A 27,668-nucleotide genomic window follows, 5' to 3' on the forward strand; every position below is an offset into this window, starting at 1 on the left:
TTTCACTGAGTCCCATCTTTTTCCCGATCAACGGAGCCAGTTGGTAAATTAAACTTTTACCAAACCCCGTAGGAAGTACGGCAAAAACGTCCTTTTTTCAATAAAAGCTTTCAGTGCAGCCGTTTGCTCTGCTGTTAAAGGAAATATACATTCCAGTTCGTTAACACATTTACCATAGCAGTTTCAAAATCAGTAGCCATGTTGGTTGTTTATGCAATGCATTCACGCTCAAGTTCAAGTTTCTGTAAAACAAAAAAAAGATTTTTGAGAGCTTGTTTAGCCAAAAATGGCTCTCTTGATAGTAAACGTTGCTGACCCCTGCTCTAGAGGCACACCTACAAAGTGCAGGCATGGGTCATGTCACACAATGAGATGGCCAAAAGGCATCTGTAGCAATCCCCCATGAATAGAGCTGGGCCTTGAAGCCATTTGAGTGTAGTGATTTACTGGGCCCTGGGTTCCTCCTGGTAAACGTCTTCTTTAAAATGACTCTTTTATTTATCAGTTTTTGAAAAGCCACCTTAATTGTAAGAACAATAAAATAATCGTGAGTGTTGGGTAAGGGTTACTTTAAAAGTAATCAAAGTATGTTACTGCGTTACTTTTTTAAAAAGTAACCAGTTACTTAACTGCGTTATTCCCTGAGTAAAGTAACTCAATTACTTTAAAAGTACTTCCAACGTTACTCCCTGAGAAAAGTAACTCAAGCACGTTTAAAGTACTTTTGAGTATTCTACATTTCCTATTGGGCAATGGACCACAGGGCGCTAAGCCTACATTTTTTTGTCTCCAAAATTAAAGTTATGGACCACGGAAACTGCCCATTGGTTCGACAGCCCATTGTTCCGACCATATTAAACTCATTGTTCCGAAGTCCATTCCGAAATCATCATGACGCCCTGTGGTTAAGGTCTGGTTAGGTTTAGGCACAAAAACCACTTGGTTAGGGTCAGGAAAAGATCATGGTGTGGGTTAAAATGAAAAAGAAAGTGGCAAACACATAAGCCGTGAGCCTGCTCCGCCTCAAGCCGGTCGCGGCGCACCATACGCCCGCCACGAGCCGTTCAGCACCGCGGACAGTCGGACTAATGGGATGTCGAACCAATGGGCTGTCGAACCAATGACATGGACCCATGGACCACTTGCCCTTCACTGAGATCCAATTCTCCCATCACAGCCGTCACTCTGACCAGTAGAAACACATAAGGATCTGCTGCCGTAGACAACTGTATGACAACAACACCCCAGCGTTCTTAATATTTCCTCTAGGGATGTTACCACACAGAGTAAAGGGGGGAAATGATGGTGTGAAACAGTAGAGGCACTTTGTCAACCCGCTGAGTTAAGGTTACTGTCATTAGCATCAAGCTAGTAAACAATGGTACATCCTCACGGTCGGACATAAAGTAATAACATTAACAAATAGCGGCGGGGCTTTTACTCACCATAACTGCAGAGGCTCCCGGCTTCATTTGAAACAAACTACATTATAGACGGTCCATTATTTATTAATCCCTCTGTGTGTTTATATATTTACTTTTTATCCGCTCCGTTGTCTTTGTAAAGTTAACATATCGCACCGTCATTTCAAACTCAACACTTGTTTCAAATTAAAAGCCCCTTATAACCTCGGCTGAGAGAATCCCTCCATTTTCTAAATAGGCTTTTATTCTGAAACATTTGTCAGAACTTCCTGTGGAGGATACAGTAGCTTGACAGTTTACATATGGCGCTTCAAATGTAGCTCCTGCCATCTGCTGATGCTTTTAGGTGACTACAACAACATGTCGGCTGGCACATGAACACACACAGTGACTCAAATAATAGTAAAATAAAAATAGGACAAGAATACCCCGATGACATCACACGCGCCGTGAAAGACGACCGGGGATAATTGGTGAGTACCAGCGTGTAGCGTGTACCAGGCATAATGCAAGTCCTGAGTCTGAAATATGTCTGTCAGCGAGTCCTACTCCACCTACTTAGACAGCGGCAGCATTTCTCCGACCACGTAGCGAGCCACAAGCTCCGTGGCTTCTTTCAGACTGATAGGTTTAACGTTATCTCTGTTATTAGAACCAAACGACAGCCGTTGCTGTTTCGGAGCTGAAGGACCAGTGTTCTAAAAGTAACGGAAGTAACTGATGTCTTGTTTGAAAATGTACTTAAGTATTTGATTACTCAAACAGCAAACTAACGCGTTAGGTTACTCGTTACTGCAAAAAGTAATCAAAGTACTAAGGCGTTATACCCAACTCTGGTGATGACAGGATGTAAGGATTGCGTCAGACGTACTGTGGGCTCCTCCAAACTCTATCACTGAAGCGACTAATCAGCTGACTAATTCTAAAGCTGTTGAATTTGTAACTTGATAACTTATCTTACTCAGTATTATACTTCACCTCACTGGAGCTACACTTTGACTATTATAGTAATGCTAATAGATGGAGATGTATGACTATGACTTACTTTACAGACTGTAACAGAGGAAAGTTTTGAACTTGACATTAGCCTTTTAAATGAGGGCTGGGACTAAAGTCTTGCTCCATGCCTCTGTTGTGCTTGTACTAGTAAAAGTTGACCTCTACCCTGCTAGATCCACAGTGAGTCCATCATTACACATGCATGTTATACAGCTGAGCTCTGTCCAAAGAACTCTGTTTTAATTAAATGCTAGTGGAGAAACCTAAGTTTGTGATGATACACAGTATGTCTGCTAGTGCTAGTATAAAGTGAAACATATGGTAGACTTTTTCCATTTAATGAAAATGTTTGCTTTGAATAATTTTAAAATTATTACTTTGGCAATCACAAGCACATACAGAACAAATGTGGGGCATATTTTTTCTTTATCTTGAAGCTTGTGTAGAATGGTTAAGTGATTAACATATTTCCAATTATTCAGATAGTATAAATGTACTTTTTGTAGCCCAATCTGAGCTTTATAGGCAGGGTATAGAACATCTACAGAAAAAAGACTAACTGTGGATGAGACTGACACAGCTGTACAGTTATTTTTTGTAAAATGACTTACAAAAATAACAAAGCTTCCATAAAATGGTAGAGTTACCAGAGTTTTAAATACATGTGTCAATCACTTCCAGTAAGCATCCACCAGTTGTGCTTTAAATAAAACAAGGAGTGAAGGTGGTTTTGGTCTCTCAGTTTAGATTGTACTATCTAGCTGTCCACTGAAATATTTTTCTTCCTGGTATGGCTGCCCTCCAGGCAATAACCTGGAAGAAATGCCTTCATGGCCACAGATTGAACATCTTTCTTGCAAGTGTTCCTGTCTCCCAGCACACCTTAACAACCCAACAAAGGTCAAAAAAGACATAAATGGGAGAAACCCCATAATTATTGATATTGAAGACCCCTAAAAAAAATACTTGAACACTCCTATGCGTGAATCATGCATTTAGACTGGGTCTAGAGGACCCAGTCTTCACAAACAGGATGGAGAGGGGCATCACCTCTTTGGGAGTTTTGTATGTTAGTGATCTCCTTGCTCCTTTTCAGCAACTGCAGCAGACATTTCAGTTTTCTACCCCACATTTCTTTACTTTACAGGGGCTCATACCCCACTCAATAAGTAGACACCTCATCGTGCTGCTTTAGACAGTCTCTTGGCTATTAAACCATATACTAAAGGTTCTGCATCTCATTTTTACAACATTCTAAAGTTAAAATACCCATCATCAAAACCACTTCAGGAAAACTGGCAGGAAGAATTGGGTATTAAGATTACAGATGAAGTGTGACTGAAAATATTTGCAGTAGCTCAATAAATGCTTTGATATCATTCAAAATTATTCATAGATTGCACTTTTCTCCCATCAGACTACAAAAAATATTCAGAGATGCGTCACCCCTCTGTGTGAAATTTTCGAAAGATCAAGGAACTCTGTCTCACCAATTCCTGCAATGCAATAGGTTGCACCGGGGCCATTTATTTGACTTTTTTGAAAGGAGTTTCCCCCTGTCCCTTTAACTGCACTATTTGGGGTGGTTGAGCCAGGTAGAGTGAAGGATAGGTATGAAGCTCAGGGCATCTCTCTGTCCCCCCTGTTAGCAAGAAAATTGCTTTTTCAGGTTTGGAAGTCTGAGAATCCCCAAACATTTGATATATGGCTGAGGGAATTAGGTAATGTTTTATCTAGAATCACTGTGACCCTTTACTGATCTCTAAAGGCTTCTACTATGTGTAGGTCAGGCCTGGCGGTTCATTAAAAATATACTACAGTCTCAGCTGCACAGAGATGTTGGACCTGATGGTAAGCAGTATAACCTCAAACTGCTGTGTGTTTTCATCCAGAGGGGGACTGCATCATTTATGGGCTGATGATGTCTTTACTGCTACCTTGTTTTCAAACGGCCTCTTCTGCTGTCAGCCAGAGAATATCCATAACTACAATCCATACAGCAGCTACACCTCTGTCTCTTCTCTTAGCATCAAAGCACACAGGTTCTTTTCAAGTGCGTAAGGTAACGCTTTATCTTTGATGACTCTCTCTGGCTTCAAAATGCGATAAGGCAGCAACAGTAGAGCGAGAGGTGAAACTGAATACAGGGGCTAAACACATGCATACACACTGATACAGAATACAGAATACAGGCCTAGGCAGAGACACACTCACTCCACTGTTAGTTGACAGTACAATACTGTAAGTTTGTGCTGCAGGGGGCACTGTTGTCTCACCTAATAACTGAGCTCTAATCAGACACAGCGGTTCACACATAAATGCACAAACACACACACACCAAAGCAGAAAGCCAACAGTATAATGTGGCGTGGGCAGCAACCATAGTCCTTTCATTATGTCAAAATTTTCACAGTGGGAACTGTAGATCAAAGTCAGAGGATTCAAACTTTCATACGAAAAGTGTTTATGTCTTTGTAGAAATGAAAAAGAAGAAAAATAAGTAACCTTTTTTCTTCCCAAACAATTTCCAAACAGCCTAAATGCCACAATCTAGAGGGGAAATGGCTCACTGACGGCAATAAAAAGGGATATTTGCGCATCTCTTAATTGGCCACAATAGCCATCATATTTTCTGAAAAATAAAGAGCTGTTTGGTAGTGAAAGAAAGGAGTGATGACAATATAAGCCTGTTAAGGTAAAAAAAAAAAAAGAATAGCAAAGAACAGTGGGATGCTGGAATCAGGCAGCTGACAATTTAGCCCAGCAGAAAAGCAGAAGCTAAATGTAAAAATGAAACTTAATTGTATTTCTCCATCAGATGGACTGACAGCATCCTGCTGCAGGAAATTGCTGGCACTGGATGTGAATCAAACCACCCACCCACCCACCCACCCACACACACACACACACACACACACACACACACACACACACACACACACACACGCACGCACACACACGGAGACCAGAAGTGAGGTGTCAGATGAAGCCTGATGGGAAAGAGCTGGGTGGCATAATGTCAGCGTTGCCCAGACTCAGGGTGGCATTAGATCACAGCTGTGTCCTCTGACCACCTGAGGGTGCTGCTGCTGGAGTTAGACCCACAGTTCAGCTCACTGCTATACTTTGTGTAGAAGCTTTAACTGAACTGATTCTAATGAGACATTCTGACTGGACTCCAAGGAAGTACATCGCTGTTCAAAAGGCTGGAATCACCTGTTGTATTTATGTTTTTCTTTCTTCCTTCAATAGTGGCTGTTTTAAGACAGACTCAGGTAAACGGATAAAAACGGTGTAATTTACACATTAATGTATTTTTTACATTATTCCCCAAAAGACGAATTCAGTGATTAAAACTTACATTTAGTCCCCGCAGTGTTCAGGCTGTTTTTATATATTTTTTTCTATGTTTTCCTATGAAAATCAATGCACCCAAATTCATACGTATCCCATGCATTTTTTCATGTGACCATGCGATCATGTGACCAATGCGCTGATGGCAGTAAACAAGGAAGCATATCCTGAGCGCTTGCAAGAAGGCAGGTTGGGGTGGGTCACAAGACTTTGAGCAAACTTTGAATTATTTTAAGGTACATCCTCACGATGTGTCTTTTCCTAAACCTAACCACAGTAACTTTTATTGCCTAAATCTGCCCTGCATAACTTTTTATAACAGACTTTATTTTGATTTTTCAATTCAGAGGAAAAGGTGAGTTACAGTTGATGTCTCCCACTCTGAGCCCTCTCTCTTCATCCCCACCTCCCCTCCCTTCCAAGGTCAACATACATACATGTACATAAAACTAGGAAAGACCAGACTAAAGTAATGTCTTAATGTACTGTACATGTTAATTTACACAGACAAACCAATATGCAGAACAAGACAAACAGAGAAGAAAGAAAAATAAATAAACAAAACTGTGTGCAAGATGCAAGTTCATAAAGTAGTCAGACTGTAAATTCAATTCTTTGATGTCTCATTGCTATAATCATAGTAGTTAAAGGGGCACCAGTATGATACTGAGGTTTAACTCAAGCAAAGGACAGGGTTTCTCTATGTCTTATTAAAAGGGGACTCTGCAGGCTGTTTCTATTGTGAAGTTTGAAGATCATCTCTGCTACAGCAGCACATTGCCTGCTAATTTCATCTTGTTGTTGACAGCTGACAGTGAAACAGGAACCTGTTTCTGTTTAAATCTGCACACATTTTTATGCCAAGCCTCCAGTTTCTTTAACAAATGACTGCTTATGTCTTCTATTCTTATTCATCTGTTGCTCAGAAAAATCTTTGTCTCTTTCTGCCCTTTCAGTTGTCAGTCTGGTTAAACCATTGTACAGTGTTTTGTTCCTCATGTACAAAACAAACCCTTGAAATTAAATAGCATTTTTGTAAAGATGACTTTCTGCAACTGAAAAGCACCATGGACCATTCAAAGTAAAGATTTGTCTTGACACACATCTGAGTGGACCCACTCAAGCTTTGTGGCAAGCGATTACAAACCTTTGACCAGCAGTGTGCATGATATCATTTTACTGTTCTGGGTTTAACTTAAGGGTCTCTAGTTTCGCAGACCGGACGAGGCGGGGGCGCAGCGCACCTGCGCTTCGCCAACTGGGTGTGGCCAGGCAGATTTTGCAAGTTTGGCACACTGTGCGCCTGGCGCAGCTACTCCTCTTTCCCACCTCCATCCCTCCTACCTGCGCAAGTCGGAAAGAGGGAGGAGAGACGGCGTGGAGTGGGTTTTACACACATCACACCAATCAAATGAGCCCCTCTCCTCGCCCTTAAATGCGCCGTGTGGAGGCGTAATGAGAGTTTACTCAATTCGCCATGGCAGAAGAGAGCAGCAGCGTCAGACAGCCAAACTTCTCCCAGGAGGAAACTGATGTTTTGATCCGGGAGGTCCAAGCTCGCAGTGTCTGAATATACGGAACTGCAAGCAGACGTCCACGGGCCGATGATGCAAAGGTAGCCTGGGAGGAGGTCACCACAACTGTAAATCAAAGTTGCGTTTCTCTCGTGCACATGCGCTCTCTCTTTCTCTCTCGCAGTCTCACTCTGTTTCTTTTCTTTTGACTTTTCTAAGATGACAGATGCTGAATATATACTCCCTATCTGATGCTGTGGCTGTTTGTGGTTGGCTGAGAGGGATGTGAACTCATTAGTTTGCAGCTGTGTTAATCAAATCAGGTTGGGTTTCCATTACGCGTGCCAAACGGTGCCAGTCCCCTTTGATCTGACATCAGATGTGATGGGACAGTCAATATAGAGATACATTTGTGTGCTGATTGCAGATAGTTGCATTGAATAGTGGTTTTTGGGGTATTTATTGCATTGTTAATGTGCCTGACATTCTGGAAACCTGCCTGTGAGGTTTTGGTGACATGTGCACACTGTCCGCCGGTCAGCGAAACTTCGGCTTACACTGGCTGTGCTCTGCCTGCGCTGACAGTGGACCTGGTTTCAGCTGGCAAGCTTTTAGCGCACTTCGGCGAAGCCTTTTGGCACAAAACTGTCACTGCGCCAAGCTGGATCTGTCAACACCTCCCCCTGCTGCACCGCCACACCCATCTCAGCGCACCTTGGTCTGCCAAACTACCAAACTGAGCGCGCCTCGGGTTGCGCTGCTCAAAACTAGCTCTGTGCGGGGTTTGTAACCCTGCGCTGTGCTGGGAAACTAGAGCCCAAGACTTTAAGAGACCAGTATTGGTCAATATGGTGTTCTTTTTTTGTTTTGTTTTCTTCAATATTTTAATTGCTTTTTCAGTGTCCAAATGTTATTACAGACAAATAGTGCAACAGATGATTACACTTACATAAACATAAACCAACACAACTTCGGTACCACACTCCACACCCCCCTACCCATCAACTGTAACACACCCCCATTTGTTCTCTCTCCAAAATCAGTGTACAACACATGACATAAATTAAAGTGTAGATCACTGGTACCTCTTTCAAAGAAAGAATAGAAATTCATAGTCAGAGTTTTGAATGTCTGGGTTTTACCACCACTTTATTTTCTTGTAAGTATTCTGTTCTTAGTTTGCCTTCTGTAGAAGGTCACCTATATTTCTGTATTTTATAAAGTCATTAAATTGTTTCCATATTCCCTCATACAAATTTATTTTTTTCCCCAGGATATATGTTATTTTCTCCAATGCCATACATTGTGCCATGTTCTTTATCCAAGTACCAATTTTAGGTGCCGTTGTTTTCTTCCAAATAAGAGCTAAAGTTCGTTTTGCCTGTAGTATAGCAAAGTTGATACATTTGTATTCTTTAATTCTCAAGATATTGTTGTTGGATATATGTGAAACAATATCATTTTGGAGTCTAATGGGATATTGACGGGCAGAATAATCATGTTTTTATTAATCACCACCAATTTTTTTTTCATTTTTTCACATTCCCAGATGCAGTGTATTAAGTGTTCCCTGAGCTGCATTGCCTTTATAACATGTGTCTGATGTATTGCTGTTATATTTGTTTAACTTAACAGGTGTTATATAGGTATGCATTAACCAATCATACTGAATTAACTTTAGAGCTGTGTTAGCTGTTTGTGTTTGGGCCTCCTCACAGGCTAAGTTCCACTCCTTATCTGAAATGTCCATTTTTAGATCGGCCCTCCATGTTTAGATGCTGAGGTCTCTTTAGAGCCAGACACAAGCCAGCTGTAAATTAATGCCATATAAATGCCATATACAGTACAGGCCAAAAGTTTGGACACACCTTCTCATTCAATGCGTTTTCTTTATTTTCATGACTATTTACATTGTAGATTCTCACTGAAGGCATCAAAACTATGAATGAACACATGTGGAGTTATGTACTTAACAAAAAAATGTGAAATAACTGAAAACATGTTTTATATTCTAGTTTCTTCAAAATAGCCACCCTTTGCTCTGATTACTGCTTTGCACACTCTTGGCATTCTCTCCATGAGCTTCAAGAGGTAGTCACCTGAAATGGTTTCCACTTCACAGGTGTGCCTTATCAGGGTTAATTAGTGGAATTTCTTGCTTTATCAATGGGGTTGGGACCATCAGTTGTGTTGTGCAGAAGTCAGGTTAATACACAGCCGACAACCCTATTGGACAACTGTTAAAATTCATATTATGGCAAGAACCAATCAGCTAACTAAAGAAAAACGAGTGGCCATCATTACTTTAAGAAATGAAGGTCAGTCAGTCCGGAAAATTGCAAAAACTTTAAATGTGTCCCCAAGTGGAGTCGCAAAAACCATCAAGCGCTACAAGGAAACTGGCACACATGAGGACCGACCCAGGAAAGGAAGACCAAGAGTCACCTCTGCTTCTGAGGATAAGTTCATCCGAGTCACCAGCCTCAGAAATGGCAAGTTAACAGCAGCTCAGATCAGAGACCAGATGAATGCCACACAGAGTTCTAGCAGCAGACCCATCTCTAGAACAACTGTTAAGAGGAGACTGCACGAATCAGGCCTTCATGGTCAAATAGCTGCTAGGAAACCACTGCTAAGGAGAGGCAACAAGCAGAAGAGATTTGTTTGGGCCAAGAAACACAAGGAATGGACATTAGACCAGTGGAAATCTGTGCTTTGGTCTGATGAGTCCAAATTTGAGATCTTTGGTTCCAACCGCCGTGTCTTTGTGAGACGCAGAAAAGGTGAACGGATGGATTCCACATGCCTGGTTCCCACTGTGAAGCATGGAGGAGGAGGTGTGATGGTGTGGGGGTGTTTTGCTGGTGACACTGTTGGGGATTTATTCAAAATTGAAGGCACACTGAACCAGCATGGCTACCACAGCATCCTGCAGCGACATGCCATCCCATCCGGTTTGCGTTTAGTTGGACGATCATTTATTTTTCAACAGGACAATGACCCCAAACACACCTCCAGGCTGTGTAAGGGCTATTTGACCAAGAAGGAGAGTGATGGAGTGCTGCGGCAGATGACCTGGCCTCCACAGTCACCGGACCTGAACCCAATCGAGATGGTTTGGGGTGAGCTGGACCGCAGAGTGAAGGCAAAGGGGCCAACAAGTGCTAAACACCTCTGGGAACTCCTTCAAGACTGTTGGAAAACCATTTCAGGTGACTACCTCTTGAAGCTCATGGAGAGAATGCCAAGAGTGTGCAAAGCAGTAATCAGAGCAAAGGGTGGCTATTTTGAAGAAACTAGAATATAAAACATGTTTTCAGTTATTTCACCTTTTTTTGTTAAGTACATAACTCCACATGTGTTCATTCATAGTTTTGATGCCCTCAGTGAGAATTTACAATGTAAATAGTCATGAAAATAAAGAAAACGCATTGAATGAGAAGGTCTGTCCAAACTTTTGGCCTGTACTGTAAATAAAGTTGATTTGATTTGATCTGATTTAATTCAATTAGACCATTGTTACGACAGTCTTTAGTAATGATTTCCTCCAAGGATGACAGTGAAGGAATTGTCAATGACTGATTTTGTATAGAGAAAATAAAGCTCCTTAACCGCAGATATTTAAAAAAAAAATGTTTCTTTGAGATATTATACTTTAACATTATTTCTTCAAAACTCATTAAAGGGATAGTGCACCCAAAAATGAAAATTCAGCCATTATCTACTCACCCATATGCTGATGGAGGCCCTGGTGAAGCGTGGAGCACAGAGAAGCAGTCAGAGCTACAGGCTACAGTGAGGCTAAAAACAGAGTTCATATGACGTTTTTCGAAACAATTTTTTATGTCGGGGCTTCAGGACACTTGGATCACTACGGATGAGCAGTATGGAGATACTTTGTGGATTCAATTTTGTGTTCTTGGACGTTAGTCTGGGGCGCCGTCTGCCATTAGGTGTGCCAGCCGCTCCCCCCGCCGATCTCCGCAAGGGATGTGAGGACTCTAAAACTTCACCAGGGCCTCCATCGGCATGAGGGTGAGTAGATAATGGCTGAATTTTCAATTTAGGGGTGCACTATCACTTTAAAACTTCTATAGATCAGAAATTTTGCTTATCCCTTTCCTTGCCCACTGTTGGAAGCCAGCGTCCATCTTTCCAGGTTTAACTAAGACATTGCCCCAAATTGGGCTAAACTGCAATTGAGAATCAGATATATTCATCTGTTTCTTTACCTTGTACCATACATTTACCATGTTCAGCACTATAGGGTGGGCAGTGTGTGATTTAAGATGTTTAAGCTTTGCTGAGTTTATGTAAAGGTGTAATGAACAGAGTATGCCTCTATATCCATCCATGGAGGGATGTCTTCAGTAGAAAATTAGAACATTCCAGTCCTCAACTGTTATAATTGTTATGGCTAAGGGCTCTATAGCTAAAATAAACAGAAGTGGAGACAGAGGTGAACCTTGAGGGCAGCCACTATACTTAAGGGTTCAGACAACATCTCATTTGTTTGCATCTTAGCCATAGGGTTGAAGTGTAATAATTTAATCCAATTAAATGTCAAAAAGATAGGGCCGTTAAACCTATCAAAGGGCTTCTCTGCATCCAGTGAGAGCAGAGCTGTATCTTTTTCTCCCTATTGGCTATGTAGAATATTGAGTACCCGTCTTATAGTGTGAAATCCTTGTCTTCCTTTTATGAACCCATTTTGATCTTCCTTCACGATATTAAGAAGTACCTTTTCTAGCCTCTTTGCCAAAATTTTACTGAGAATTTTTGTATCTGTGTTTATTAGACTTATAGAGCGCATATTTTCGCAAAATAGCGCAAAATAATCAATGCTTCTCTTATTGAAGTGGGTAGATATCTATTATTGTAGGATTCTGAGTAAGTTTTGTACAGAGGGTTTATTAATTTGTCTTTAAAATATTTATATATGTCTATTGGAAGACCATCCGGCCCCGCTGTTTTCCCTGCCTTTAATGCACCTATGGCTTCTGATATCTCCTCTTTGCTGTTTATCTGTTTATCTAAAGCTGCCTTACTTCCCTCTGAAATTTTAGGAATGTTAATTTTGTCAAGGAATTCAGACTAGTGTTACAGTTAGTAGAATATTCAGATCTATAGAGATTTTTGTAGACGTTTTTAAATGCTGTATTAATTTCTGATGGATTAATTATATTATTCCCATTCCCGCCCTCAATATTAATAATTGCCCTCTCTGTCTATTGTTGCTTGGTGCGCCATAACAAGAGTCTACCTGGCTTTTCCCCTTGGTCATAATAGGCTTCTTTGAGCCTCATTGTATTTGCAATAACCCTATTGGATGATAGCTCATTTTATTGTGCCCTGGGGCGGCAGTAGCTCAGTCCATAGGGACTTGGGTTGGGAACCGGAGGGTTCGGAGGGCCTGTTCGAGTCCCCGTCCGGACCAAAGAGGTGCCAGTTCACCTCCTGGGCACTGCCGAGGTGCCCTTGAGCAAGGCACCGAACCCCCCAACCGCTCGGGGCACCTGACCAAAGGGCAGCCCCCTCACTCTGCCGTCTCTCCACTTTGTGCATGTATAGGTCCTGTTTGTGCATGTGTGTGTCTTTCAGACCTGTGTGTAATTGACAAGCAAGAGTGAAAACATTGAATTTCCCCTCAGGGGGATTAATAAAGTGAATAAAGTTAAACTTAAACTTAAAACTAAGTAATAATAATTGTTTTGAGGTGTCATGATTACTCTGCCCTTCCTGGGAGCTCTTATTTTCTAGAATTTTAATTTTCGATTCCAGTTCTCTAAATCTTTCCCATGATTCTCTTGCTTTCCGACTTGTATAGCTTATAATTTGGCCTCTAATAAATGCCTTAAAGGCTTCCCATCTGATTATGGCAGTAGTCTGGGGTGTGTTTATTTCAAAATATGTATCTATTTGATTACCTAGAAATGGGAGAAATTTCAAGTCTTGCATCCATTTTAATTGAAATCTCCATTTAGGAGGGTGACATAACAGTTTTGGTTAAACGTAGACCATAGATACTGCTGCATGGTCTGAAATGACAATGCTATTACAGTGGCAGCCCCTAATATAAGACAAACGCCCTGCTGACACCAAAAAATAATCTATTCTTGAGAAACTTCTATATGTGCAAGAATAACAGGACAGTTATTTCTTTGATAGATTCAAGTACCGCCATACATCTGTTAAATTCAGTTCTTTCATAAAATAAATAATGTTTTCCCAGATCTTGTGTGAGTACTGTCCACTCAAGGAGACCTGTCTTTACTTGGATCCAATACACAATTGAAATCCCCAGCAATAATGTATTTGCCTGACATTGTTGAAATTTTTAAAAATAAATTACTGTAGAAATTTTTATCATCATTATTTGGTCCATATATGTTGATTAAGTTAAGCTGTGTTGAGAGGAGGAAACCTGGTATGATCAAAAATCTACCTTTAGGGTCTTCAATTACGCCTTCAATCTACTGCAGTCTTAATACAGACTATCTCCTACTAGTCTCCAGGTGACGCTTCTTCCAGCTCCACCATGTATTTCTCCACGTCTGGTCAATATGCTTTTCTATTATAAGTACTGTATATTTATACTCTGTAGTATTGTACTGTATCAACCCGGTTTCACACTGAAGTCGTTGAATATCGGCGCTTGGCCAGTGAGTTGCGGCATTAGACACTGACGGAAAAAGCCATCTTTTCACGTCGGCATTGTGACTACACAAAGGTGCTTTATTTTTCTTTTTTTGCAATACATTGCTTTTCTTGATTCCTCTTTTTGCATTTTGTAGGGTGGACATTGAACATTTCTTTGCTTGCATGGATTATTTTTCAGTCAAGGAAGAGGGTCTCAAGTTGGTCAAAGAGGATAACTATTAAAGTGGACATTCCTCCAATCACCTTCTTTTAATTCTTTTCCCCCTGTATTTTAATTTTGGGAAGGGGGATAATAGATTAATAAATTGTGTTTGAGCCTCATTTAAGTTTCCGTTTAGTACTTTCTTTTGCTGGTGTCAGTAGGGAGCCTCCCTTAACCAAGTGAAGGTAATCACTGTGGCTTTTAAAAATTTAAGTAGTTATTAGGCTTTCAAGGTAAGCTGACTGTTATAACATGATACACAGCCAGTTGCTGTTATTGTTTAATGGCGCCTGGTGGCGTGAGTGGGAAACGCGGCAGAACAACAACGAAAGTTATGGGGACAGAAGTCCAAGTACGGCAGGTGGGAGGGGTGGTGAATGCATCCAACAACCACTGACTTTCACCTGGGAGGCCGGTGTTTGCTTCCCGTAAGATTGTAAAGCCAAACCTACGTTTTGCCAAAGCCACACTGTTCTTTTTTCCTAAACCAAACCTCATCCTTTTGTTGCCTGAACCCAACCATGTGTGTAGGTTGGAAAAATGTAACCACGTGCATTAGTTGTTAAAGGAAAAAAAACATCAATTTGTGGTGTTGTACTGACGTAGTGCATTTGTTTTGATAGAGACTGTATCCAACCTGTACATTTCCTGTGAAAATGGAAGTGTATTTTGAAAACAGACGATGCATATAACAGGCAGAAGTTGACAAGGCATCCCAGAACGTCAACAACCAACACACCAGGGGTACCTTGCATGTCATATCTCAACGTGGAAAGTCCACGACCAAACACTGATATGTGACGAGATCGGAGTGAGAATGTGTTGACTGTATACTTATTAGGTTCTGGGGTGTGCACTTACTTTTACTGACTTAATGATAGAATAGGCAGGTTATATGTATATGTATAGCCACAGCCAGAGAGCAAACAGTATTTTCTGAGCAAACAGTTTTGTGACTGCAGTGAAAATGTTGTTGGAAGTGATTACAGCTTATGACTTTAAAACACTATGAAGTCAGCTGTTATCGGAAATGTTTGGATTACATCATCTGTGCATCAGTTGGTGACCCTTTAGTGATGTGTACGGACCTCAGAGCAAGCACCTTGGTCCTGGCCACATCACTGTTGTGCCAATAATGACAGCAAACCATACCCCATGGTGTTAGGGGAGGGAGAGTAGTGAGAACAGAAAGAAATAGAAATTGTTTATAAGGCGCTGGACTATTTCAGCAAACAAATATATAGTTATATTAGATACTGTACAGTACATGCCAGATGCGTTACTGTGTGTATCTGTGCACATGGGCAAACCTTTACTCATAACAAACTGTGTCAACACAGGATATTATTTATCACCCGCACATGATCACTTTGTGATTTTATTTTCTCCAACAATGACATATGCATTTTGCATCCAAACTATCAATCTGCACCTATCAGCTGTCAAACTAAATGCACCTAAAGGCACATCAAGCTGAGCTCCCAGGCACTGATCGAAGCCTGACACACATTATGTGCAACTATCTACCAGTCTTTCAGTACTTTGCACCACATCAAGTCCTGGCTCTGACCAGATCACTGCAGCTTCTACATCCGGAGCTAACAGAGAGGTTTCCTTGTTGACATAAAAAACTTTCCCACTCATTATTTTTATAAAGCCATGAGATAAAACGAGTTAGTTTTAAAAAAATAGATCTAAAAGAGGATACTGAGTTCACAGTTAAGGGGCCTGAACAAGTCAAGACATAGGAACCATTAATAGGGTCCAGCTAGAAGCTTTCAAGCAGCAATCATGCTCATAAGGAGTTAGATCAATTCAATTCAATTCAATTTTATTTATAAAGCCCAATATCACAAATCACAATTTGCCTCACAGGGCTTTACAGCATACGACATCCCTGTGTCCTTAAGACCCTCACAGCGGATAAGGAAAAACTCCCCAAAAAAAAACCCTTTAACGGGGAAAAAAAAAACCGGTAGAAACCTCAGGAAGAGCAACTGAGGAGGGATCCCTCTTCCAGGACGGACAGACGTGCAATAGATGTCGTACAGAACAGATCAGCATAATAAGTTAACAGTAATCCATATGACACAATGAGACAGAGAGAGAGAGAGAGAGAGAGAGAGAGAGAGAGAGAGAGATATGCAGATAATGACAGTAGCTTACAACAACATTAATGAAAGTAATAATATTATAGTTATAGTTCTGGCTACTGTGGTACAATATGTTGAAAGTATGTATTAATATCTGACAGTATACTTGTGTGACAATAGTCATATGTGTATAATAACAGTAGAAGTATGACTAATGACTAATGATGGCAGCAGCAGCAGGAGGCATCTGGCAGGACCACGGCAGCAGCACAACCACACACGTCACACTGTCCAGGCACCGCTGCGGTATGAGTTATTCTGAGAGACAGTGGAGCACAAAGGCTCCGGAGAAGAAGCCGAGTTAGTGACATCCAGAATGGCCGAGTTAGCAAGATGCAGTAATAGGATGAGAGTGAGAGAGAGAGAGAGAGAGAGAGGGAGAGAGAGAGGGAGAGAGAGGGAGCCCGGTGTATTATAGGGGGTCCTCCGGCAGACTAGGCCTAAGTCAGCCTAACTAGGGGCTGGTACAGGGCAAGCCTGAGCCAGCCCTAACTATAAGCTTTATCAAAGAGGAAAGTCTTAAGTCTAGTCTTAAATGTGGAGACGGTGTCTGCCTCCCGGACCGTAACAGGAAGATGATTCCACAGGAGAGGAGCCTGATAGCTGAAGGCTCTGGCTCCTGATCTGCTTTTGGAGACTTTAGGGACCACGAGTAACCCTGCGTTCTCAGAGCGCAGTGTTCTGGTGGGATAATATGGCACTATGAGCTCTCTAAGATATGACGGAGCTTGACCATTTAGAGCTTTATAAGTTAACAGTAGGATTTTAAATTCAATTCTGGATTTTACAGGGAGCCAGTGCAGAGAAGCTAAAACAGGAGAAATATGATCTCGTTTCTTAGTTCCTGTTAGTACACGAGCTGCTGCATTCTGAATTAGCTGGAGAGTTTTTAAGGACTTACTAGAGCTACCTGATAATAGAGAGTTACAGTAATCCAGCCTTGAGGTAACAAAAGCGTGGACCAATTTTTCTGCATCTTTTCGGGTCAGGATAGGCCTAATTTTCGCAATATTACGCAGATGAAAAAATGCAGTCCGTGAGGTTTGCTTTAAATGAGAATTAAAAGACAAATCTAGATCAAATATTACTCCGAGGTTTCTTACGGTAGTGCTAGAGGCCAGAGCAATGCCATCTGGAGAAGCTATGTCATCAGATAAAGAGTCTCTGAGTTGTTTGGGGCCAAGAACAATAACTTCAGTTTTGTCTGAATTTAACATCAGGAAATTGGTGCTCATCCAATTTTTTATGTCTTTAAGGCAGTTATGGAGTTTAGTTAATTGATTACTTTCTTCTGGCTTCATCGATAAATACAACTGTGTATCATCCGCATAACAATGGAAATTTATAGAGTGATTTCTAATGATGTTACCTAAAGGAAGCATATATAGAGTAAATAGGATTGGTCCGAGCACAGAACCTTGCGGAACTCCAAAACAAACTTTGGTACGTAAGGATGATTCATTACGAACGTCAACAAATTGAAAACGATCAGATAAATAAGATTTAAACCAGCTTAGTGCTGAACCTTTTAGGCCAATTAAGTGATCCAGTCTCTGCAGTAGAATTTGATGGTCAATTGTGTCAAACGCCGCACTAAGATCTAATAAAACAAGAACAGAGACGAGTCCTTTGTCTGAAGCAATCAGAAGGTCATTTGTAATTTTAACTAGAGCTGTCTCAGTGCTATGATGCACTCTAAATCCTGACTGAAATTCCTCAAATAAATTATTATCCTGGAGAAAATCACACAGCTGGTCTGCGACTACTTTCTCAAGGATCTTTGACATAAAGGGAAGATTAGATATTGGTCTATAGTTGGCTAACACCTCTGGATCCAGGGTGGGCTTTTTTAGGAGAGGTTTAATTACAGCTACCTTAAAAGACTGTGGTACATAGCCTGTTAATAGGGATATATTGATCATATCTAATATATGAGTGTTAACTAAAGGAAAGACCTCCTTAAGTAGCCTAGTTGGGATGGGGTCTAAGAGACACGTTGATGATTTAGATGAAGAAATCACTGCGGTCAATTCTTGAAGAGAAATTGGGGAGAAGCAATCTAAATATATATTAGATTCTACAGCTGTGTTTGAGGTTAGATAGGTAGGCCTACCATCTGAGGGCAGGAGGTCATGAATTTTGCCTCTAATAGTTAGAATTTTGTCATTAAAAAAGCTCATAAAATCATTACTGCTAAGGGCTAAAGGAATACAAGGCTCAATAGAGCTTTGACTCTCAGTCAGCCTGGCTACAGTGCTGAAAAGAAACCTGGGGTTGTTCTTGTTTTCTTCTATTAATGCTGAGTAATAGTTTGCTCTGGCATTGCGGAGGCCCCTCTTATAAGTTTTGAGACTGTCTGTCCAGATTAAACGAGATTCTTCCAGTTTGGTTAATCGCCAATTCCTTTCAAATTTTCACGATATTTGTTTTAACCTACGGGTTTGAGAGTTATACCAAGGAGCAAACTTTCTTTGCTTTGTTAACTTCTTTTTAAGAGGAGCTACAGAGTCGAGCGTTGTTCGCAGCGAGCCTACGGCGCTATCAACAAAATGATCAATTTGGGAGAGGTTAAAGTCGGCACGGGAAACCTCTGTTACTGAAGGTATTGGTATTGAATTTAACGACGAAGTAATCTTTTCCTTAAATTTTGTGACAGCACTATCTGATAAACATCTAGTATAGTAACTGTTGCTGAGTGGCGTGTAATCGAGTAAAAAGATATAAGGAAAAGTCTGTCCATTCAAGGCTTTATAAACGAGCAGTTAAATCTAAAAAATCAATTCTACCACTCACAGGTTACCACTGAAGGGCAGTAAGGGTTGGTGTGATGTGCTCACTTTTCTCGGAAAGCCTGGCAGCAGTGTTTTGTATAAGTTGCAGTTGTTGGACATTTGGCCTGCTGATACTGAAATAAAGTGCGTTGCAAAAGTCATGTCTGGGAGAGATAAAAGCATGGATGACTTTTTCCAGATCTGCAGAAGAAATGAATGACCTGATCTTGGTTAGATTGCACCACTTTAGTCAGCTCAGCATCAAAAGACAACTCAGAGTCAAAAAGTCCACCTGGGTTACAGGCCTCTTTTTGAACATTATTAGATACAGCACTCAGACTAGAAGAGAGACTGTTAATGTTGACTATGCTGAAGAGGATAGGTGGTGATACCAGGCTCTTTTGGGACATACAGCTGCTTATAATCTACATAACAGTGAAAATCAATATTATGTTCTCTCACGATTCGACCCAAATTTGAGTTTAGTGGGTGAGCATGTCAGGTGCATCTTCACTGCAGCCAGCTTTTGGAAGAAAAAGGAGCACCACTGGTATTTTGACCCCGATGCCATGATGATGGAGCAAAGCCCAGGACAAGAGGCAGCTTCTTTTTACACTTTTCATACCAAAATCTAAGAAGACAACAGTTACATGATGAAGTGCTTGTGGTTTCACCCAAAAAACATTGAGATCTCTACTCTTCATCTTACTTTCGCATGTTCAATAAAGTAAGTTGCACATACTATATGTAGTTAGCTAGCTAACATTAGTTAAAGCTGCAGTAGGTAGAAAGCCTTTAAATGGTTGATTTTTGAGTCTCATCTGAGTTAGGTTTCGTTCGTCTCTGGCCTGAGCCCTCTCTGGGAGCCTCGGCTCTCCCTCACCATGCAGCAGCCCTCCCCATCCCTCCCTCACGGCCTGCACATACTCCCAAGCCTTGCTCTCCCTCACCGCGCAGCAGGTCGCCCCATCCCTCCCTCGCGGCCCCACACATACTCCCGAGGCTCGGCTCTCGCTCTCCACGGAGAGCCCTTAGCTCCGCTCCCACAGCTCCGCTCCCACGGCTGACCCTCGCATCTCCTTTTTTTGGGTTTAGCCGTGTAGGCAGTTGGAGGCAATGCTGGAATAGCTATTTTACCTGGTGCACTGTTCGCCATTGCCGCTTGCTCTCCCCTTCTGCCAGCGGCACAGGAACGCGCGTATGCAGTAGAACAGCCAATAGGAACGCAGTGGTCTGAGCTGACCTTTGATTGGTTGATGCACATTGGCACGATACTGATTCTTTAGAGGCTGAACACAGAGCCATGGTGAGGTGCAGAAACCTATTGTTTGTCTCAGACCACTTGATTTACATTATGCTTAGAGGATATTATAATATTTTTACTCAATTATACCAAAATAATGTTGCCTACTGGAGCTTTAATGGTGTTAATTTTTCATGTTTAATGTTAACGTAACTACCTATGTACCTCGTATTGCTGATTCTGATGAGACAACCAATAATTTCACATTTTTGTATTTACAAAAGAAGTTCATAACCAGTAGTTTATGCACACCTGAGGGTGAGAAAGGCTAAAATGTAGTGAGCAAAGGTAGATGATTTCTTACTTATGTGGGGGGAATAGGGTGGTCATGGGTGCAGATCTGATGACAAGTTTGGGGGGGACTCAATCAGTTGTGATTTTTTGTTTTAATTGCACGCATGCAAATCATGCCCACAGAGCGCTTGAGATTGCCAGCATATTTCATGATTTCATAGAGGCTCATCACCATCACCAAGTCATTCACACAATTATTGAAAATTTGCATTAACCCTTCTTTCATTCATTTTCCACGAGGACTCTATCAGCCAACTTATTACTTGTAATATTATATCCTGATGTCCTGTGACTGTTTCCTTTTCTTTGCCATGCTTTCTGCCATGCTCTCTCATACTCTGACCTTGCACAAACAGGACACCAGTTAATGAAACAATATACTTTAGCTAACCTAATTTCACAGTAATATAGGTAATATAAATGAACACCTGATCAATTTAAGTTACATTATGTAACATTAACTATCAGGCAATGTAGAGCAAGCCCGGTTGTAGGCAGGCGCAGTCATAAATGTGAAGGGGGCATCATGCTCCAGCACATTTTTGCCATAGGTAGAGCTGACAAATAAAGGTCACTCACTCACTCACTCACGCACTCGCAGGATGTGGGGACGCTGTGTGAGTGCCCTATAGAGGGTGTCAGAGCACCGTGGTCTCAAATATGCTTGCTGCTTGTTTTGTTGACAACAGTGTTTTCTACAGGGAATTGAGTTGTTGTTAGCTGTGTGTCCAACCCCCAACCTAAAGAAATGGATTGCACTTTGTCAGGCCTCTACCCTAACACCTGTCCAACTTGGGTGTCCCACCTGAAGACTAAGCTCCTGCTGGTATAGCTCTTAGGGTCCCTGAGGCACACAAACCCCCTGACCACAATAAGGTGGCAATCCCTCAGGGAGGAAAACTGAAAAAAAAAAAAAATAATAAAAATTCAGGGAAAAAAAAAAAAAAAATATATATATATATCCTTCATCCAGGCACAACCAACATCTTAACATTTATCTTATTGGATGGCCATTAGGCATCTAGGCATATGAAATAAATTTGAACCTAATAATTACAATAACCTCAATATAGTATTTACTAAAGGTAGTCTTAAAAAAACATTTTATATTTACACACACACACACACATATATGTATATATATATATATATATATATATATATATATATGACAGTAACGTTAGATCTCACACAGCTGGCACACAGCACGGAGTGGAGTGGAGACAGATGAGAAAACTTTTCTGTTTTGCGCCTTTTTCGGTGGATTTGATTTGAGGGGGCAAGACATTTGCCCCTGCGTAGAACCAGCCTCGACGTAGAGCAAGCTAAGCAACTACGTTAGCAAGCTAGCTAACTGCAAGCTAGCTACTCTAAATATGGATCTGGCTAGGGATAAGTTACTTCACTTGAGGCGGCAAACAGAATCTGATTACATTTTTAAATCTTTTATGGTCACACTTTCCTTTTCTTGAGGAAGTTTCAGTCAAAATTACTCACAGAAAGGCATTTGTTTACTGACTACTGCGAGAGCACCAGCTGATGGCCATGTTCCAGTGGCTTAGAGAAAGTGGAGAGAGTTTTTTTTTTTTTTTTTTTTTTTTTTTTAAATAAAGATCCCCGTCTACAGTTGCATTGCAGCAGAGCAGGGAGGGAGACCTAGTAGGCTAGAGATGGAATGTGGAGTTGGAAAATATATTTATAAAAATATTTGTTCCACAATTTTCATTTATTTTAGAATTGGGAATGTGGAGTCGGAAAATACATTTGTTCAATTTCAATCATTTAGGCTATTTAGTAGTGGGGGGGAGACAATTTGTTTGCCATTGTACAGGCTTTGGATAATAAAGTGAAAACAAAAAACCCCCACATCTGCATTAGTTTCCATCTGGATATCAGGATGTAAATATAAACCTCTGTTTCACCGAAACTTGACTAAACCCTGAACAGTGCCATTCAACCTGGAGGCTCTTTTCTAACCTGGAGGCTTGTTTTTTTGTGGTGAATAAGGACTGGTATGACAGTGGAAATGTGAAGCGCTGTACTTGTTTGGGAGGGGCAACCAACACTACAATTAAATCATTCTACAACCAGAAACCATAGATTACCAGAACCATCTGGAACATGGATGATTGTAAAGCAGCAGTCTATGATATAAGAAGAGGCAAAAGAGTACTAAATTACAATGCACAAGTTAAAAGAGCAGACAGGATTGCAGTTCACTAGAGTTCTGCCTTACAGTATGATTTCTTGTGACAAATAAATGATTGACTGATAGATTGACTGAATTTAGGGAGTGAGTGTTAATCAGTGTGGGGTGTTTGGGATCAGGAATAGAACCTGGAGGAACACTGGAGGAACACTGCTTCATGATCAGAAACAGCAAAATAATCCAAAGTCATCTTCCACACAGACACTATAGGAGAGCATCAGTACAGTCAAGTGGATGCTAAAGTTAGATAAAATCAAAAGTAAAAAAAACAAGAAGGGGCAACAAACGTGGATGTCACAGAATAAAATATCCTTTATTTTATTTATCTGATGGATATGAATCCTTAGATGCATGAGTGATTACACCCTACACTCTTCCAGAAGTGGGTCGAAAATCAGCAGTATTAGAATCAATGTCTTTATATACCATTTTTGGCATTTGGTTAAGAATAATCATTTGTATTATATTTTGTATTATACATTGCTGTACACAAGAATGATTTCATGTTTGAAATATCAATATATTATTTGTCACATTTTAACATGTTGAACATCTTTTTGAAATAACTGACAAGTAATACAATTTCACACAACAGCACACACAGGTACATTGCATTTCCCACACCTATTGTTGAATTTGCAATCTCTGTTACTTGGGCAGAACTGACCAACTCTTCTGGTATTTTCTCTCTGCTATTTTCATCCATCACTTTGTTATGGTGCATCGTACTCAAGAGAACAACAGCCATTCCTGTCTTTCTCACATAGCTGCCCATGATAAGGTTGCCACTGAGTCCAAATTCTGTGCTGTGAAACTCCCTGGACTTGAAAGCCTTCATCATCGGAGCGATATCTGGCTTGCTTTGTTGTAGCGTCCCCACAATAGTGAGATCAGCCAGAGAGAAAGATGTGTCAGACCTGCTCAAGTAACAAAGATTGCAAGGTCAACAATAGATGTGGGAAATGCAATGTACCTGTGTGCAATGATCTCAGCCAGACACAGGTAGCTTTGCACACACGCCTGCACACATATGCACACACACAGACACACAAAAAAAGAATGTTGGCATTTTTCTATTGCTGTTGTGTGCTGTTGTGTACAAAATATAATACAAATGATTATTTTTAACCAAAATGACAAAAATGGCATATAAACACATTGATTGTAATATGGGTCCCACTTTTGGATGCTTGGGATAGTAATACAAAAACTACATTTTTTTAAAGTGTATACATGATAAGTTAAAGCTATAGTTGGTAATCCTGTTCAGAAACACTTCTTGTTATACTGGGTGAAATGGTCCTTCCATCCTGAGAATAGTCAATACATAATGTGTTCAGAAAAAGGAATGAAAAAATCCGACCTCTGTGGCAGCTGCAGGCCTGTAAAAACTCTGACCAATCCCTGCCATTCGGTGCGAATGGAAAGAACCAATCAGATGCCTTCATGTCTCGTATTGCCTGAGCCCCCCTCCGTCCCTCCCTCCCTCCTCCCTGCGCGCACTCATCACATGTCACCGTTGCCTGAAATATTCAGCACACTCCTCAGCAGAAATACCGAGTTAGCAGGAGTTTGCCGAACAATGGCAGAGAAAATGCAGCCAAAAGTACCACTTCCAGCGTTACTTGTAATGGCTCACCCCGCTAAACAGGCTGAGAAAAGAAAGTCGGAGGCAGAAAAGGCTGCGACGAAAAAGGCTTTGGATAAAGCGACAAACCAGACATCAACATCAGTGTAGCTTTTGAACGGTGGAGACAACTGAGGGAGCTCAAGGGCCTGAGAAGTGATGCAGAGGTTGCTGTCTTTGTGTTGGACAGGTAATTATTTGTTTGCTTGGGGGGATTTGTTATTTTACTCGGCTCTCCTCTGCTCTGCTGAGTCTGACTCCTACTGCAGGATGCGCGTTCAAGCTTGTGGGGCCGTGGCTTTGGACGGAGCACAGATGGGAGGGGGAGGAGGGGGTGGAGCTTAGAGGAGGTGCTGCTTTCAAATCTTGCTAGCTCTCCAACATTACCAACTATAGCTTTAAATGTTTAAATGGCATGATATTAAAAATGTGTTTTTTGACGAATACCTGTAATATATAATGATAACTTTTCATGACAAAGATATGGCAGGAAAAGGATCTCACTGGGTCATTTTATTTTATTTTTTAAAGATATTTTTATGGGCATTTTTTGCCTTCAATCGACAGGACAGCGAAGCGTGAAAGGGGGAGAGAGAGAAAGAGAGAGAGAGAGGGAGAGACACGCAGCAAAGGGCCACAGGCCAGAGCCGAACACGGGCCGCCGCAGCAACAGCCCCGCATGTGGGGCGCCTGCTCCACCACAAGCCACCGACGCCCCCTCACTGGGTCATTTTTGACCTACTTATGCATCTAAGGGTTAAATTGGATAAGACCTAAGAATAAGAAGACTTACTAGCAAAGGATCATACAACAACATAGCAGACAATGCTGGTTCAACAGAGGGGATGAAGAAGTGCTTTCAGCAGTGATGAGATTGTATGGTGTGGACTATGTGTAATTTTTGGTCTTGCACGCTGCCTTCAGTAATCCTAACAGGAATGAAAGAATTAGTGGGGGAAACAAAACCAGTCTTGAATGATGATGTTACTCCCTAACCACTGGACATGTAAATAATAAACAAGTTCTCTATGGGCATTTTCAAACCGAACACTTCTGGGGACCCCTTGAGAGGAGCTGCCCACTGGAGAGCTCCCTCAAGAACTACATACCTTCATACCTTTTTGGTGGTTGGTGTTGCATTGGTTCTGTTCAGCAAAATGTACACTTACATCTGGACCAATCACAGGAGCTAAGGACGTTTATTTAAAAGTTCTTCTGGCCTGAAGATGCCAAATATAAACTTAAGGGTGAAGATATGCCAATGTTGTATGAAGCTTGTTTCTGTTGCACCCAAGTTCCCTAAAAGTTTATGTAGATTTAAGCATAGCAATGCTTTGAGCTAAATGAAAACATCAGCAGGCTTACATGCTCATAATGACAATACTATCATGCTGATGTTGAGCAGGTATAATGTTTACCACCTAGCCACCATATTTCATGGAAATCAGTCCAACTGTTGTCAAGAAGTTTTGTTAAAAACCAAAATGTAAGGGTGTCACTGGAGGAAAAGTCAGGGGATCACCAGAGTTTTTATGACTCATCCTCTGGAGACCGTGATTGTGTGTACAAAACAACATGGCAGTCTATTCACAAACTGTTGGGATATTTCAGTCTGGACAAACCCATAAATTATCACACTGACAATGCCATCCACAGAGCCATGCTGCTAATAAACATTAGTCGTGCTTTAGTTGCCTGGAATGGATACTGTGGGAAAGCAAACAAAATCCACTGACACTGAACACTTTGCATATATGTTAAATATTGCCTTTGAGCCATTGTCTTTTTTGTAAGTGGTATAATGTAGGCAACTGGACTTGCTTGTGTGTCTTGAAGATGTTTCGCCTCTCATCCAAGAAGCTTCTTCTGTTCTGAATTTATTCATTATATCACTTAGGATTACCATGACCTGGATGGCTGAGAATCTTCACCGACACATTGTCTTTTTGAGTATCCTTTGTGCACTGTGCAGGCACCTCACCTCACCAATGACCAATGGTGGTTTTAATCAGCCCTCCTGTCCCAGGCTGTGCACATCCTATGCCAGTTTGTAATGTCGTCAGTCTGGATGCTTTCTATTGCTTGTCTTTGCAGGGGAATGTTGCCTTCCTACGTTTCCTTAAAAAAAAAATACATCAAATTCTAAACTTTTTTCTTACTAGGATGGAGATGTGTGATGACCATATTAGCTCCTCTTTGATGCTGATTGCCAGGAACCTAAAACTTTTAACCTGCTCCACCTTAGCTCCACGGATGTAGACAGGGTAGTGTCTCCTCACTTCACAAATCAACAACCAACTCTTTGGTTTTGCTGACATTTAGCAGTAGGTTGTTCTCAGAGTACCACCCTGCAAGATTGTTCATTTCCTCACAATATGAAGTGTCATCGTCTGGAATCCGACCAGTGATCCTCCTTTCTTCCTGGTGTTTTTGCACATAGCTGTGGACTAAGGAAGGCTGCTGATGAGAGACAGCTGGATTGACCTTCAACACTTTTATGACCCCTCCACCTCCTCACTCTCTCAGGCCCAGACCTTTAGACAAGACAGGAGAGCAGGCGCTCCAGCCTAAAATAGGCATTACATCACACTGTGATGTCCACTGCTCTACAAGAATCTAATTATCTCAGTCCAGTCATGGAAGACAGATGTGAAAAAGTGCCTGAAAAACTTTGAAAGAAGTAAAGAAGATCAACAAAAAGTAAGAATAGTAGAATAGTAGAATAACTGGCAAACCAGTAAATAATTCAATGACTCTTATTGAACCTTTGAAAAGTGGACTTTATTTTCTGTTTCCTTTCCGGCTTTGAGAACCTCCTGGTTTGTGAGGTTAGATGTCTGTTTAATAAGCAAAAAGTTGATTGTAGGCCAGACATTTTGTCAGCTAAAAATCAGAAGTGGTGGACAATCATTTCAAGCTACAAAAACATCTGTTTGAGAAAATAAAGTATATTTTGTCAGATGTAAATATGGATATGCCATCCACAATACATTAGGGATGCTAAGTCCATTTCACAGACTGAAACTGGTCTGTAGTCCACCAGACTCTTTGGAACAGCAGGTGGATATTATGAAGGTTTGTTGTTCATAAAGAGAAATTTAAAATTTGGATGGTGTACACAATGCTAACACACATCTACGTGCTCTTCCTTTTCTCAA

This window comes from Epinephelus lanceolatus, chromosome 7 (genome assembly GCF_041903045.1).
Source record: "Epinephelus lanceolatus isolate andai-2023 chromosome 7, ASM4190304v1, whole genome shotgun sequence".
NCBI lineage: Eukaryota > Metazoa > Chordata > Actinopteri > Perciformes > Serranidae > Epinephelus > Epinephelus lanceolatus.